At 39.5% G+C, this 17,865-nt stretch overlaps 1 long non-coding RNA gene across 1 annotated transcript in view; it reads left to right on the forward strand.

The window, feature by feature from the left end:
- LOC128628530 (uncharacterized) overlaps positions 1–17,865 on the forward strand; it is a 26,136-nt gene continuing 8,271 nt past the window's right edge. The window contains exons 1-2 of the long non-coding RNA XR_008392935.1: positions 1–89; positions 2,378–2,498. This is a non-coding gene — a long non-coding RNA (uncharacterized LOC128628530). The remainder of the gene's footprint in view (positions 90–2,377; positions 2,499–17,865) is intronic.

Here is a 17,865-nt window from a genome sequence, read left to right on the forward strand (position 1 = left end):
CCCGGTCGCACCACAGTGACGCAAAAGCCCAGCCTCCCAACCCCGCCTCCGCCCTCCCGCCAGCGTGTTGCCCGGAGACTGAGTTCGAAGTAGGTTCCTCAGAGCTGTGCTCTGGCTCAGCGGTTACTCTTCTCCGGGGGAGCTGGGAGAGAAAGTGGCGGCGAAGTTGGCCTTCGCTCTCCAGGGGAGGGGGGGTCATGGCCAAGGGGGGTGGGGGAAGGCTTCACCTAGGAGGCTTTTGGAGGTAGGGGCTTCCGTGGTGTGGCTGTGGGTTTGGCCTGAGGGACTGTTGTCTTTGCAGGTGACATCTCCCAGGGAATGTTGAGGCCTGGCCCCAGTGACAAAGGCCACTCTTGGAGCCCTAGTTTGGTCAAGGGTTGGATTCCAAGTCGCTACTTATTGGCCCTCCAGCCTCCCACTGGTCATAGTTACACAAAGATGATCTCCTTATTGTGAAATGAAGTTGATTATGCTTGCCTAGCTATTGGGTTGGCCAAAAAGTCCGTTTAGTTTTTTCTGTAAGATAAAAAAGACATTTTTCATTTTCACCAATAACTTTATTGATTTGGACATTTTGGGTATGTTGGCTGTCTCCTGCTATTTGCTTTTAAGTGGATAGAGGCCAAGGGTGCAGCTAAACATTTTCCAATGCATAAGACAGCAAATAATTATTTGGCCAAAATGTCAATAATACCAAGAGAATTCTCACACCACTTTTGACATGGTTCAGTCAGCACCTTCTCCATACCTGGCATTATTATTATTATTATTTTTGCGTTTCAGTTGCTTTCTTGAAATAATAAAGCATAAGACGCCAGAAATATTGCCTATCTTCTTCCACCTTCAGTATGAAAATGCCTTCAAACAATTTACCAATTTTGATTAAAAAATGCATGCTGATATGACAGTTATCACAATGCAATTTCAACAAAATTGTTTCAAATAAAATGAAAGACAGTTAAGCCCTACTAGAGCCCACTGTACAGAAAACTAAACGAACTTTTTGGCTAACCCAATAGATTAAGAAGTGTAAAAGAGAACATTTAGACAGAAATTGTCACAGGGTTCAAAATGGTAAACCCTAATAAGTGGCAGCTGTTATGATTATGAATAGGTGTTGGCAGTATTGTGGCTTTTCAGAATGTCCATAGTCAACGATTGCTATCCGTTAAGTATCTGTTGTGTGACGAATATGACACTAAACACATTACAGGCATTGCACTTATTTAAGTAGTTTGCTCAAAGTCATACCGCCAGTAAATAGCAGAGCAAGGTTTTAACCTAGATATGGCTGACCCTAGTACCTCTATGCTTAGCGGCTAAATTATACTACTTCATATGCTCGTTAATGTTTCCATCCCCGTCCTTCCTAGCCATTTGTGGATTTACCCTGTGAAGAACCAATCCTGCCCTCTAATAATAAATAGATTTACTGACCATTTACTATGTACCCAGCCCTTTTCTAAGGACTTTAAAGATATTAATTCATTTAATCCTCACAGCAATCTTACGAGGCATCTATTATTAATATCTTCATTTTATAGCTGAAGAAATAGGCTTAGGAAAGTCCACTAAGTTTTTCAAGGTCAACCAACCAGTCAGGATCAGAGCCAAATTAAAGTCCAAGCTTATAACTCCTGATTTAAAATACCTCAGTAGGATGAGAAGACTTCATCAGGGCCAGGTCCGTGTCTGCCTGTGCACTCCTTTATGTTCTCATTGAGAGCGTGCTGAGGATTGTCTTCCTGACAGCTAGCACAGAACCTGGCATGCAGCGGTTGTTCAGTATTTCAACGCTTGATGAATATTTGAATGCTGGAAAAAACCCTAAGATCCAGGATTGCATTATGTGTCAAAGCAGTTAAATTTTGAAAGGTATTTGTACACCCACGCTCGATGCAGCATTATTTGTAATAGCCAAGAGGTAGAAGCACCCTAATTGTCCATCAATAGATGAGTGGGAAAAGAACAGTCCTTTGCCCATTTTTTGACCAGGCTTCCTGGGCTTTGTTGTTGTTATTGTCATCGTCATGGAGTTGTGGGAGTTCTTTGTATATTTTGCATGCTAGCAGTGAACAATTGGATTTTGAAATTTTACAAATACTAAAAAAAATTTACAAATACTTTTCAGCAAACAAAGCAAGCAAGCAAACAAACAAACAAAATACTTAGGGATAAATTTGACCAAAGATGTGAAAGACATATAAGCAGAAAATTAGAAAAACAGTGTGAGAGAAATTAACAATCTAAATACAGAAATACTTTGTGTTCATGGATCAGAAGATTTGGTATTTTTAAGATGTCACTTATCTCTGCTTTGATCTATAGATTTAAAGGCGAGTCCAATAAAGATCATAGCAGGGTTTCTTTTTTGTAGAAATTACCAAGCTAATTCTAAACTGACACGGAAGTGCAGTAGGATCTACAGTAGCCAAAATTTTGATCAAGAAAAGCGAAGTTGTTATACTACCTGATTTTAAGATGCTTCATCAAAGTAGGTAAGTGGATGACAAAATAAACAAATGAAAGATGCCTGTTGGGTATGTAAATGATATAACTATTTTGGAAAACAGACTGCCATCTCTTAAACAGCTAAGTGTACACCTGCCATATGATCCAGCCATTCCACTCCCAGGTATTCCACCCACAAAGACTTGTACATGGACATTCATAGTAGCATTATTTGTAATTGGCCCAAACTGGAAACAACCCAAATATCCATTAACAGGTGAATAGAAAACAAATTGGGGGATATTCACATAGAATACTTCTCAGAAATAAGAAGGAATGAATGATTAATACCCTCAATAACGTGGATGAATCTCAAAAGAATTATTCTGAGTGAAAGAAGCCAGACCTCCCTCCCCCAAATGCAAATGTGTGATTCCACTGATATAAAATTCTAGAAAATCAAAACTATAGTGACAAAAAGCAGATCAGTGGTTTTTTAAAGCAAGGGGCTGTGGAATGAAAAAGGGGCAGCAGAGATGGGTAGGAGGGTGGTATCACAAAGGCACAGGAGGAAACTTTTGGGGGTTATGGATATGGTAATTTTCTTGATTATAGTGATGGTTTCACAGGTGTATGTACATGTCACAACTTCTAATAGTGCACACTTTCCTCATGTGCAGTTTATTGAATGCCTGTTATACCTCAGTAAAGTTGGGGGAAAGGCACATCTATTTAAATTTTAAGAGACTCTATTTCAGGCTAATCTGAGCCTTGGAGCCAGGAGTGTCACCTTAGAGATGACCTTCGATTTTATGAAATGGGGCCATTACTCCTTTTAATAGCTCATGGAGAGTGTAGCCCAAATCAGGGAGGATTGGACTATAGGAGAGATTATAAGATTATTTAATTTAAATTACCATTGAATTAGTATAATTATTGATATCTCTAGATAGTTCCTTTTCATCTCTTCAGCTTTTTCTTAATTTTGCATAAGCATAATGAATTAGTTAGAATGTAAAATAATAAGACAGTAATAAAGGTTACCTTAAAAACCATAGTTCAAGAAATTAAAAATTTTCTCTGGAATTTTTATTATGAAATTTTGTAGCAGGATAGAGAAACTTCATTTTTTTACATTTGAAAAAGAGTGTAGGAAAAATGTTTGTAGGATACCATAAATATAAATAGTAAGAGTTATGGAAGAAGAAACCTCTAAGTTAATTCTTTTATAAGAAGGATTCTTTTATAATAAATCTTGCAGTTTGTAATGGGTAGTCAGAATTTCATAATTTATGTAGGTATTTTCCAGTTAAAACACAGACGCTTCAATACAATTGTAGTAAACACAGTGCTGGAGTGAAGACTGGTAGAATTTGAGAGACTTTTGAAATATTTTTCTAGGAAAGTATGTCCAGTGCCTCCTGCTTTTTGTAAGGTCACTAAACATCTGTGAGAGGACTGTGGGAATGGATGAGGAGGCCTTGGGTGGTTAAGGATTGTCAACATTTTTGACTTCCTGTTGTAATGCATAACATCATCTAGTCCAACATTCTTCTTTTTTGGATGAGGAAGCTGAGATCCAAAGACGGGAAGTGATTCACCTAAGAACTACAGAGCGAGTTAACTAAACTAGGTTAAGATCCAGATTTCCTGGCCACTAGTCCGGTACTTTTTCTCACAATTACTGCATCTCATTATGTCAGTGTAGAGTATGGAGGAACAGCAGGCCACTTACAATTAAGATTAAAGCTTCATCATCACCTTGCAGGATTCTCCTTTCTGGCTGCTTCTTCTGGAGCTCCGTCCTCCGTCCTCTGTTTTTATTTTTACATTTGGAGAGCTCATGCAGTCATAGCTTCAATTATCACCTATATTCAGATGATTCCCAAATCAGCATCGCCAATGGTTATCTTTCACTCGTGTTCCAATCCCGTACCTCCGTATTTACATAGAGTATCTCCCGTATGAATGAATGTGCTACAGCAATGGCACCTGAATTCGACAATTTCCATATCAAAGTGGTTTCAGTATTCCTTCTGGATTCCCGGGCTAAATCGTATGAAGACTTTTCTTTCTGTGTGTCCTCAATAATTCTGTCATGATGTCCTGTACTTTGTTTAAAAATTTTCCTTGTTTATTTTTTTACCCTATTTAAAGTTTCCTTTTTTTGTTGTTGTTGTTAAACATCAATATGTGGTTGCCCCTCACATGCCCCTACTGGGGACCTGGCCTGCAACCCAGGCATGTGCCCTGACTGGTAATCAAACCTGTGACCCTTTGGTTTGCAGGCCGATGTTCAATCCATGAACCACACTGCCCAGGGCCCTTTTTAAATTTTTTTGATGTGTTCTAGGCACTTTAAGTGTCCTATATTTATTATATGATGTAAGCATCACCACAGTTTTAAAAGATAAGCATTAGCCCTGGCTGTTGTGGCTCAGTGGATTGAACACTGGCCTATAAACCAAATGGTTGCTGGTTTGATTCCCAATCAGGGAACACGCCTGGGTTGCAGGCCAGGTCCCTGATGAGGGGTGCATGAGAGGCAACCACACATTGATGTTTCTCTCCATCTCTTCCTCCCTTACCCTCTCTCTATAAAGAAGTAAATAAAATCTTTAAAAAAGGTAGGTATTAAAGACAGATATTAGTATCATGGCTATTGTGCCCAGCTGGTTACCACTGGGAATAGCTGCTTTGCCTAGAATAGTTCTGAAAAAGTTCCTAGAAAAAGTTTGTTAAGAACTTCTGGTCAAGAGGGAGGCATAGGTAAATATGCTTAGCCTCCTATCTCAACTACAGAAAAAATTACCACTGGACCACAAAACAAATATCACCCAGAACCATCATAAAATCTAGCTGTTTAGACATCTGACAACCAAGGATTTGAAGAAGCCACATTCACCCAGCTGGGTAGGAGGGGCAGAGGTGTGGAGACAGGAGGAGAGGTGTGGAGAGGTGGCAGGATGGGCAGTCTCACATTCATGTGTGGGGGATAAAAATTGGGAAGGATACTTTGGGAGTGAGGGATCCCAGCCCCAGGCTGGGAACCCACATAGTCCAGGGTTCCTGTGCCTGGAAGATAAATCCCTATAGCTTCTGGCTGTAAAAACCAGTGGGGGTCGGTGCAGTGGATGAAACTAATTTTTAGGAGACTTCTCTTAAAGGGCCCACACGGACTTAGGACTAACACAGACCCATTGCCTCTGGGATTCAGCACCAGCACAACTGCTAGAAGGGCACCAGTGACATATGGTGAAAAAGTGAAGTGACTGGAAACAGGACAAGTGCTGGGAAACAGCTTCCTCTCCGGTAAACCTCTAGGAGCCCGGCAGCATCATCGACCCCCTTTAAGACCTTCACCCACACAGAGTCACAAAGTGATGAAATGGGTTGCCTCACCCTGGTGATTATCTAAGGCTCCACCCCACAAAATTTACAGGTGCCTTTTCTACGTTAGGCCACACTACTAAGACAGGGAGTCAAAATAGCTCTACCTAATACACAGAAACACAGGCTGTCAAATTGAGGAGACAAATATGGCCCAAGTGAAAGAATAGAATAAAACTAAGTGAAATGAAGATAACAAACCTATTGGATGTAGAGTTCAAAAGACTGGTGATCAGGATGCTCAAAGAACTCATTGGGTACTTCAACAGCATAAAAAGGACCCACGCATAAATGAAGGTTACATTAAATAAAATAAAGAAAAATCTATAGGGAACCAACAGTGGAAGGAATGAAGCCAGGATTCAAGTCAATGATTTGGAACACAAGGAAGAAAAAAAGCATTCAATCGGAACAGCAAGAAGAAAAAAGAATTCAGAAAAATGAAGATAGTCTAAGGAGCCCCTGGGACATCTCCAGACATACCAACAACTGAATCACAGGGATGCCAGAGAAAGAAGAGCAAGAAATTGAAAACCTATTTGAAAAAAATAATGAAAGAAAACTTCCCTAATTTGGCAAAGGAAATAGACATACAAGTCCAGAAGGCACAGAGAGTCTCAAACAAATTGGACCCAAAGAGGACCACACCAAGACATGCCATAATTAAAATGTCAAAGGTTAAAGATAAAGAGAGAATCTTAAAACCAGCAAGAAAAAAGCAGTTAGTTATGTACATGGGGAGTTCCCATAAGACTGTCAGCTGATTTCTCAAAAGAAACTTCGCAGACAAGAAGAGAATGATAAGAAGTATTCAAAGTGGTGAAAAGCAAGGACCTACAACCTAGATTATGCTATCAATGATAGCAAAGCTGTCATTTAAAATGGAAGGGCAGATAAAGTGCTCCCCAGACAAGGTAAAGCTAAAGGAGTTCATCATCACCAAACCATTATGACATGAAATGTTAAAGGGACTTATCTAAGAAAAAGAAGTTCAAGACCAAGAACATTAAAATGGCAACAAATTCACAACTATCGACCACTGAATCTAACAAAGCAAACAACCAGAACAGGAGCAGAATCATAGATATGGAGGGTTATCATCTGGAGGGGTAGGAGGAGAATGGGGGAAATGTGCAGGGATTAAGAAGCATAATTGGTAGGTACAACATAGCCAGGGTGGTGTTAAGAATAGTATAGGAAATGGAGAAGCCAAAGAACTTATATGTATGACCCATGGACATGAACTAAATGAGATGGCTGATAGAGGGAATGGGAGTACTGGGCAGAGGGGGACAAGGTAAAAAAATTGGGGAAATTGTAATAGCATAATCAATAAAATATATTATAAAAAGACAGTTAAAAATGTCACCTCAATTTTACAGGAGAGAAAATATTTCTAGAGAGGTAAAATAACTTGCCAAAGTTTACATAGTTCATAAGCGACTGAGAAGGGACTCAAATCCACTGTGTGATTTGAGAACCCACTTCAGGTTTTAGTTACTGTGCTGTTTTTCTCCTCATGCCTTCAACCCATGCTTGTCCATGTCCCACTATCATCTCAGTCTGAGTTCCATGTTAACTCACTGCTCCGTTAGTGTAATAACATCTCAGCTGGTCAAGTTACCCTGAAATGTATCTATTCAGTTCCTCTTCTATCTTGCTGCCAGACCACACAACTTAAAATGTTATCTTTAAGTCCATTCCTTAAAAGTGCTGGTGCTCAATAATAGGTCGGAGCAGGTCAACAAAATGGACTCCAGTCTTTGAGAATCCATTTTAAATGGATGATTTTACTGCACCATTGCCCCAAAGATGTATCTGGATCTTGAAGAGGGTGGGTTCTGTACACTACCTTGTTACCATGTCAGTGCAGGCCCCTTCCACACACTCCGCCACGGTCCTCCATTGCTGTGTTCTGTGACCGCCGGTCTCAGCACCGCTCCTTATGGCCCAGCTTTCTTTGGCATACCTCCTCTTCACCCACCCAAGGCCATCTCAGTTTGACCTCAGGAATTCCCTATTCCTGTCCTTTGAACACTCTACCTTACCGAAACCAGAGGAATCTACTTCCCTGACAACATTTTTGTCTAGGAGACAAGTTAACATTCTCTTTTCTAGCTGTGAGTTCTCTGCTTTTTAAAACACTTCCATCTGAAAAACCATCTGGTTTTTCCTCAGCCAGCTAGACCTAATAACTACAGATCAAAGAAGTCATGTTTCTCTTCATGCAAATACAAGACTCAAACCTTACTTACCATGATCGTGTATAATGCAAAGGAAGAGCACTCCAATGTGTACTGACAGGACCAGGGGAAATCACATGGCAAAGCTCAGGAACAACACAGAGTATGTGCTTCCGTCCTGGGAGCTATCCCACTCGGTCTCTTGAGTCCTTGTTGCCAGACAGATAGACCAATGGGAAATGACTACATTACTGTGAGAGAGAAAAACCTTGGTCAGTCTATCACTCTGCTGCATAGGAAACAAGGGCTAGAAGCAGTCAACCCATAATTATACTTCCAAGATGATCTAAAAACTGACTTTTTCCAGGTAGTTAACTCTCACTAATTTGTTTTTAATTAGGATACAAACAAGACCCTCACATTCCATTTTATTGTTGTATTTCAAGTCTTTTAATTTAGAGCAGCCCTCCTCCCCTCCTTTTTTCATGCTAGTAACTTGTTGCAGGAACTTGGGTATGTTAGGGTGCAACCAGAGAAACAGAGGAGTAGGAAGTATATACTAAGAAATTTATTGCAAGGAGGTGGATTACCAGTTGTGGGGGCTGCAAGGTAAATGGGAAATTCATAGGCAAGCTGTCAGGAAGGCTGGAACTCTTGGGCCTGAGCTGAAACTACTATGCACAGGTAAAAATTCTTCTTCTGGGAAGCCTCACTTCTGCTCTTAAATTCTTTCAACTGAATGAATCAGACCCACCTGGATTAGCTAGAATAATCTCCCTTACTTGAAGTCAATTGTTTATGGATTTTAACTACATTTCCCAAGTACCTTCACAGCAACATTTAGTATTTGACTGAATAACTAGGGACTAAAATATTTAGTCACATTGACACATAAAGACGATCACACTGGGTCGATTGTTATACAGAGAGACTACTATTAGGTGAATCCTACATTCTGGATTTATCTGTCTTCTTCCTTGTGGTGCTGTTCCTCCATATTTCCTATAAATGCAGTTGGGCTTTAGAGGCTTGATTAGATTCAGGTCTGACCATTCTGGTATGAATACTTCACGGATGGTGCTGTGTGCTTCATGTCGCACCACATCAGGGGCTCATGAGATCTGCGGTAAGGTTGAATATTGGGGTTCTCATCTTTATTTCATCTAATGATTTCATCCATTATGATGGCAGTCAGAATCCCTTTTATTAGGGATTACAAAATTACTTATTTATTAGCGTCACTTCAACAAAAACAACACAAAATACAACAAAAATTTTCCTTATGAATGGAGGATATTTGGTTACTCTGAAATACAGTCCGTACAGGAAAGGAGAAACACTGAATTCTTTCTTATTATATGAAGTCATGTCTGCTGTGTGGAATTTAAACTTTTTTAGTATAATTATAAATTGATGGATTTTATATATTTGATCAATTGTGTTTAGTATTACTTTTGATGTTTATATAGTTCCATTTTTGCCCAGTGATAACTGCATCATGCTGTCTTTTTGACAAGGTTTTGGTAGCTTCCTTGTGTTCTGGTCCTTGGCTGATTGTCTAGACTTGCCAATCCAGACCTGGATCTGGCCGTTCCTCTAAGGAATCCTGGGTCCTTTCACTGGGCAATGGTGTTCAGAGGCCACAATCTTGTTGCCAAATGTAGTCACAACTATTAGATTGTCATTGCTTCTAGTTCTTTTCAGTGGACAGAGCTAGGGAATATAAATGTTTGAAAAGAAAATAACTATCTAGAGCTTGTACTGATGCTCCTAACTTAAATTTAATATTACAAAACTTTAAAGCTAACTTTGATTTTATACTTGTATCTCTTTTATCTTGCATTGATAATCTTAATTCCTAATAAATTATTTACCTACACTATAATGTATAAAAATAGATTAAAAATAATAATCCCAATGTTAATATTTGATTACTGAATGAAGTTTACATGGTCTGACTGCTCTGTTCTTAGAGTATATACACTAAGGATGTAGAGTCAAAATATGTTCTAGTTCCTTGAAATAATTTCTTTTTTAGTGGTTTCTCAGTTTAAAAAATATTTTCAGGAATTGCTTATTAAATTTAATTTTACTTTTGAAATATAAAAGTTTTTTATATTTCCTAAGTTAGAACTTCATAATAAGGTATATTTGGAGAAGTATCATGTCCATTCCCAATCTTCTACCTTGGTACCGCCTTACTCCTACATTTAAATGTTTCAGTGTTTCCAGTATTTTTGCAATTACGAACAAATACATGCATATATAGAAAAATAAAAGTAAAAATATGTTTGTGTTTCCCACTCCATTCTTACACAAAGTGTAGTGTTCTGTAACTTTCTCCTTTTTATTTAATAATATATCCTAGCGGTCACTCCATACTGAAGTAATTAGAGAAACAGAGGTTTATCTCTTTTTCTGACCACTGCATAGAATTCCAACATATTGATTTACCGTGGTTTATTCATCCAGAACTCTTCTGATGGACATTTGGGTTACTGTTACCCGGAGAATTCAATAGTGGATGATCTGTTGTATAACTAATTTCACTTTTTTGCCAAATACTTCCGAACTCATCCCTACAGGAAGAATTCTCAGCAGTCATGGAAGAGGGTGCTCATTACTCTGCAGCTAGATGAGAAGGAAATGATGTCATAATTTCGGGTTTGTGTCAATCTGATAGAAGAAGCATATCAGAGATTAATTTTAATTTTAATTTTTCTAATGAGTGTTACTGAACATCTTTCTTAGATATCATTTGTGTATCACTTTCATTTTTGCCTTTGTCTATTCTTGCCTTTGTCTATTTTCCCCATTTAGTTGATGGTCTTTTTTATTATTATTATTTAAGAGCTCTTTGTATATTAAATATATTAGTCCTTTGTCTTTTTTTTGAATTGCAGATAACTTTTCCAAGTTTATCACTTGTCTTTTGATTCCACTTAATGGGAATTTTTGGCCATAGAAACTTTTAAATTTTTATGCAATCGAATTCATCACAGTATATATGTAAACTAGTCTTCATAAAGGTATTAATCATGTCTTTACTGCTTCTGGATTTCGTATCATGGTTAGGAAGGTTTTCCTCACTTGAGGTTATAAAGAAATTCACCCACATTTTCTTCTAGTAGTTATAGAGTTTTGTTTATTAAATTTAAATATTTGATCCATCTGGAGTTTACCCTGGCATATTATAGGAAAGGTACATCTGATGTTATCCTTTTTACTAAATGGCTTTCCATTTGTTCCAAAACCATTTAGTTCATCTTGTCCCATCTTATGTGTTCCCTTTTAACATACAGTAAATTCTCACACACATTTAGGTTTATTTGTGATGTGTCTATTCTGTTATATTGGTCTGTCTTTTCATATACTGATGCCATGTTGTTTTTGATTATAGGGATTTTATAATATATTTTAACATCTGGTAGGGATAACCTTCCCCTCTCTTGCTCTTTTTATTACCCAAGGGGAGAGAATTCATCTGAAAGGAAAAGGAATTTGGGCCACTATGAATGACTGTGCAATAAAGCCCTAGTCATGGATTAAGGAATAGGTTGGAGTGAAGTGATTTTTACTAGATTTTGTTCATGAACCAATTCTCATAGAATCAAATCTGAAGGATGGTAATAAAAACTACAAAAGCTTTCTGCACCAAAAAGACAGTGTCAGATTATTGTAAGTACTGCTTTGGTCTAGTGCTAATGGAGTTAATCACAAATGGAGAGAGAACTACACTAAAGTAGGAGAGAACTTCTCCTCTCTTCCTACACTAAAGTTGCTAGTAGAATACATGGTGCCCAGTTACAGTTGAATTTCAGGTAAACAACAAATAATTTTTTAGTAAAAGTATGCCCCAAATGTTACTTCACATGAATATATGGTACATACTTACACTAAAATATTATCTGTTATTTCCCTGCAATTCAAATTTACTTGGGCTTCCTGGTATTTGTTTTGCTAAATCTGGCAAGTCTATTAAGAACCATTTCTTAGCTTTGCTCCTTCAAGGATTCCAGCACATCAGCACTGGTGACAGGCAACAGGAAGTGCTAAAATACCTGGCAGAGGTGGCGGTGCCTGGAGAATTTTGTGGTTGCCAGAGGAAAAGGCAGCAGTCTCCAGTGGCCAAGTCGTCATCTAGCAAAGTAGCATAGTTACTTGGCAGGTGCAAATGAGGCTATTACCAGGGAAGCAGCAGCCGAGTCTGGCAGTTGGTGCCTTTTGAGTGTAGCAGTTCCCAGAGGATATAGAAGCAGTTCTTAGTGGAGGCACTGGTGCCTGGTAGCTGTGGTGATACTTAGAGAAAATAGTCATGGTGCTTGACGGAAAAGGCAGAAACGTGTAGAAGTGGTCCGTGTGCCCAGTGGGAGATATGAGAATACTCACTGGGGTAGAATTAGACAAGAGCAGTGGGAAAAACTTTAATGCCATAGAGAATGTGATAACGTTTGTGAGCACCTTTGAGTCTCTTGCTTCCAAATAAACTTGGAGGGTTGCTTTTGTTCAAGGAACAGGATTCTGCCCTAACGGATCTAGAGAAATGCAAGTTATACTGGTGCTCTCCAAGCCATTGCTCCATAAAAAGAAAATAAAGGAAGTATAAAGGTAGTGTAAGAAAAATAATTATCTCTGACCCCACTTATACTTTATTGCTATCAGCCAATTACCCCCATTGCAAGGCTCTCTGTGGAACATCTTTTGAGCATAGGGCTCAAGCCTGGAGGTTTAAGTAGGATTCAGAAAGAGAAAGATGCTACAGGAGCTACAAGTCCACTTATTTAACCACATATGTAAAGTGAAGGTAGTGGATTAGGATGGTTACACTGTCTCTATGGACTAGGCCCTGCCAGGATCTGAGGCAGGAGGTAGTCAACTGAGTGCTACAAATGATTACTGATTTTTAAGGTGGAATAACTCCACCCATGAGTAACATGTGGTCCAGTAGAGGTGTTGGCTTTTCTCGACAAGGTTAGCAGTCCCTCAAGGGGATGTATTAAAAGGGTTATTATTTAAGGGGACATATAGAGGTGAAAGCAAAGGTGGGAATATTATTTCACATTAAAGTTTGAAGTGTTCCTCAGCTCTGGTTGCTACCATATGACTTTTTCCTTCCATGCAGATGCAGGCTGCTCAGCTTACTCAATGAAGTATTACTGTGTCATTTTTGACTCTGATCTCCTGGCATTGGGGTTTTGGACACAGGGCAAGTTCCCCTACTGTAGACGAAGCCATGCTTTTGTTCAAAGTAGGGTCAGGTGTGCCTCTTGCCTCTGCCCAGACACTAGTCAATGCCCGTGGTGAGTGGACATCATCTCTGGTTTCTCCTAGCGGCATATATATCACTCCACACTCCTTTCCAGATTTGTAGCCCAGATACATTTTCCGTGCTGGATTTTCAGACATTGCTTCCTTATACCTCCACTACATGGAAGTTTCTATTGTGTTCTTCTACTTGCTAGTGTGTCTTTAACAAATTATTTTTTAAAAACCTAATGGAGAAAACATAATGTGATTAAAAATATTTTGCTATGATATTATACTTTTATGAAGTTTTGTAGCATATGTCTTTGTTATTACTATTATTATTTGTAATGTTTTTTGACGAAATGGCAATCTTCTTAGGTAAAAATATGCACAAAGGAGTACTCTATTTGCTGTTTTGATTTTCAAGAGATTTTACTTTTAATTTTGCCTTTTTAAAAATATATTTTATTTATTTATTTTTAGAGAGAGGGGAAGGGAAGGAGAAAGAGTGGGAGAGAAACATCAATGTGTGGTTGCCTCTCATGTGTCCCCTACTGGGGACCTGGCCTGCAACCCAGGCATGTGCCCTGACTGGGAATTGAACCAGTGACCCTTTGCTTCACAGGCCCATGCTTGATCCACTGAGCTACATGAGCCAGGGCATAATTTTGTCTTTTTTTGATCACAGAAAAATGTCTCCAACTTAGCCAAAGACTAAACCCAAGTCAAATAACAATTGCCATAGCAATAAAAAAGTCTGGAAATGTCCCCAAAAGGATTCTAATTTTTAGAAAATGATAGTATTTGGTGTGCAGAGTTCCAGATTGCCAAGACTAAAATAAAAATCTAGAGACCGGGGAACCAAAATTTTTGCCAATATTTACGGCTTTGCGGTTGCTGTGGGAGCTTCACTTTCTTTGACTTGACCACAATCCAAAACACACTGCTGAAGTTTCCGTGTTAAAACAAATATTAATATGAGATTGCTCACATAGGTGAGTCAATGGCCAACCCAGAGACTAAAGTTCAAGTATAATAGTCTTTGTGCATTCTTCTGGATTGCTCACAGCTGCATTCTATACCCAAAGAAAGTCATCAAGAAAATCAATATTTAGGTCGACAGGAACATTTGGTCTTGTTTTGAATAATCTCAACACTCAGCACAGATCGCTTGATAAAGGTTATGATTTGGAGCTCACGAAATCCCAAAGAATGCATGCATTAATTAAGTCAACAGCATTTACTAAGAGCCAACTAATATGTAGTAGATTTGCATGTACTACACAAGTGCTAAAGGTGAAAGGAAAAATAAAGAAGTATCCAAATAACAATAATACAACATAGCACATGCTAACATAGGCATATAAACAAAATTCAAAGAAAAGAAATGGGAAGGACTCATTAATGTTGTGGAAAGCAGCCTTCTAAAATGGCTCCCATTGATCTCTGCCTCCTGGTATTCATGCTCTTGTATAACCCCCTCCTCTTAAGTGTGGGCTAGACCTAGAGGTGCTTATAATAAACAGAATATGACAGAAGTAATGGGATGTCATATCCAAGATGAGATCTAAAAGATCATGACTCTATCTTGCTAGCACCGCTTCTCTTTCCCTTGCTCTGAAGAAGCAAGTTGACATTTTCTGAGCTGCCCCAGTGGAGAGTTCCACCTGGGAAAGTCCTGAGGGCAACTGTTGGCCAATGGCAAACAAGGAACTGAATCCTGCCAGCAGCCAGATGAGTAAACTTAGAATTGATTCCTCCCCAGTAGAGCCTTGAGATGGACGCAGCCTGGGTCAGCACTTTGGTTGCTGCTCTGTGAGAGCCCTAAGCGGAGGACCCAGTTCCTGATCTACAACGCAAGACAGTAAATGTTGTTATAAGCCATTAAGTTTTGGGGTAATTTGTTATGCAGCAATAGATAGCTAATATAATCAGGAAGAAAAGCAAGGTTAATCGAAACAAAAGAAACAGTATTTGCAAAGATGAGAGGGTGTAGATTTAATTGTGAAATGGCAAATCCTCTTGTGTAGTTATTGTGTGAAGTGTTTTTTGGAGGAATCATGAGTGATAAGGTTTGAGATGAGGGTTTGAGGTCAAATTGTAAAATGTGTTCAGTGTCATTTGTATCAGTCAAGCTTCCCTCAGAGGAAATAGAAACGTCTCCAACTGTTTCAAACAGACACAGTTTAACGCTGGAAATTAGGTATCCTTATGAAATCTTAGTATGGACTTACATACTAAGTCCAATCACTGCTATGACTGGAATTGCCTCTCCACATCCAGGAAGCTAGGCTGGATTCTGGGACTTTGCTGAAGTCCAGTATCTCCAGGATCAGGCTTGCTGCAGCAATAGCATAAAGTTCGTCTCTCCTTCCTCTGCCTTCTGATTCATGAGGGTGTGCGTTGATTGGCAGTAGCTAATTTGCATTACATAAATCCAGCTGTATAAAGTCTGGGAAAAGTAGTATTACCTTCCCATCCTCTACAATTTAGGAAGCCACACATATGAAATGGATGTTGAATGCCAGCTTAGCATACCCACCCCATACAGTGCTGTGTTTGGACTTGCTTCTGGAGAAAATAGAGAGCCCTCAAAAGTTCTAAGAAAGACATAATAAGCTCTATATCACTTTCATAGGATAAAAGTATGGACTGTAGGTGTGACAGAGAGTTTGCTGAGACTGGAAATAGGGAGAGCAATGGTGTAGATGAAAAGTGATGAACTCAGGTCTGAAAATAGCAAGCAGAGGTCAGAGAATATATGAGATAAATTGAGTTAATTCCATTTCTTTCAGTATCTAATGTCATCATTCAAGCTCTCTGTCTCTAATTCACATTCTCTAAATGATACTAGTCTAGGGACTAAATTTTCTTACTATAATGATAATACTACAGGAACCGTATTTTCCTGTTGTACTATGAAGTCTAATGATTCTTTTTTTGTTATTATGCTTAGATCTCTGTGGTTCAGGCTTGGTATGGTGCTGAAGTAAGAAACATAGCAAAGCAACCATCTGAAGTTTGATTAACCTCAGAATAATCTCTTTCTTATTTTGCATTTCTCAAAAAACATGAAAAATATTTAAAAACATATGCCAGAGCAAAACTTACAAAAATTACCTTTTCAACCCTATTTTCATTATAGCCCATAATCACTCTGGGGTATCTTCTTCCACATATCCCCCAAGTCTCTCTCAACACCTAGCCCCAAGCTGGGCAATCTGGGTAAACCCCACTGTGGAAGATGTACCCTCTTCTGTTGTAATTAAGCCTTGATTGCTATTGGCATGACAGTGGGAGGGCTTAACCCCAGGCTGACCAGCACAAAAACTGGCTTCAACAGCTGTGGACAATCAGGTGTGCAGTGGCTCACCCCATGGATCAGGATTTACTTCAGCAAGGCAGTGGTACCCACTGAGTTCACCTGTTGAGTGTGTTGCTTGTGGAGGTGGCTCTGGGGCCTCCCAGGAGGTGCAGGCCAAGGTTGGCTGCCATCTGTGTCCTCCCCAGGGCCTCCCAGCATGAGCTGCAAAGCAATCTGCAAAGTGGTTTCTACTTGTGCTGGGTTTGGAGGTACCCAGGATAAGCCAAGTTAAAAGCCAAGGCTGGCTGCTGCTAGTGACAGGCCTGAGTCCACTTAGCAAGAGGTACAGGGTATGACAGATACTGCTTGCTTTAGAGATTTTAGGAAAGTCTGAAGCCAGAGCCAAGACAGGCTGTTCATATCTAAAAGCCGCTGGGAACAACTTGGGCCCGTAAATTAGGTGGGGTTGGATCTCAGATATTGTTCTCCTTCCCCTACCTCCTGGGTAGGGCATATACCTGTCTAAATTAACAGAAGATTATAGAATTCTAGTATGTAGGAGATGCCTGTAAGATGTCTCTAGTGTGGGAGATCTGGTTATCTGTCAACACATGCTAAAGGAAGGCCACTAACTTAGATTTTTTTCCTCTTCATTTCCTGAGAAATAGATGAGACTGATAAAGCTTAAGGACTGACAAATCAGTTTCGAACTTCAGGGTCAGGCCGGTTATAAATGAGAGAAATGGCTGGTGTGGGGGGAACAAAAGGCAAACGTGTTACCAGGTCCATGGGAGAGGGCCCCTTCCTTTCGGAGACAGCACAGCCTTCTGAAGAGGACAGCCACTGCTCAGGTAATTATTGCTATGAGGGAATATTGGTTCTCGCTCTCCAGATCGTCCCATTTTTTAAGCATATCCCAAAGTATACATATGTGAACTCTCTTCATGTTTAATTCTTGGCAATTAAACCAGAATTTAAGATGATACCTTGGTGGCCAGCCAAAAAGGACTATGCCAGCCAGTTGTGGCCTCTGAGATAAAAGGATCATGAAACTGGGGGGTGGCACTTGCAAGGGGAAGGAATTGTCAGCAGTCTAAGGAGGAAAGACTAGAGAGAAGACAGGAAGCTAGAGAAACAGGGCAGATGAGCTGTCCTGAATCTCCCGCTTCCTGCTTCCTGTGGACTCTGAAACGGATTGCAATGCAGGACCTGAATCCTAAGAAAAGGACTTCGTGTGTGTATGTACTGAATCAACTTAAAGTTAAGACCATAAAGCAAGAACAGTCCCAC

Source organism: Artibeus jamaicensis, unplaced genomic scaffold, assembly GCF_021234435.1.
Source record: "Artibeus jamaicensis isolate MK-2021 breed Jamaican fruit bat unplaced genomic scaffold, CSHL_Jam_final contig_797, whole genome shotgun sequence".
In the NCBI taxonomy this organism is placed as follows: Eukaryota; Metazoa; Chordata; class Mammalia; order Chiroptera; family Phyllostomidae; genus Artibeus; species Artibeus jamaicensis.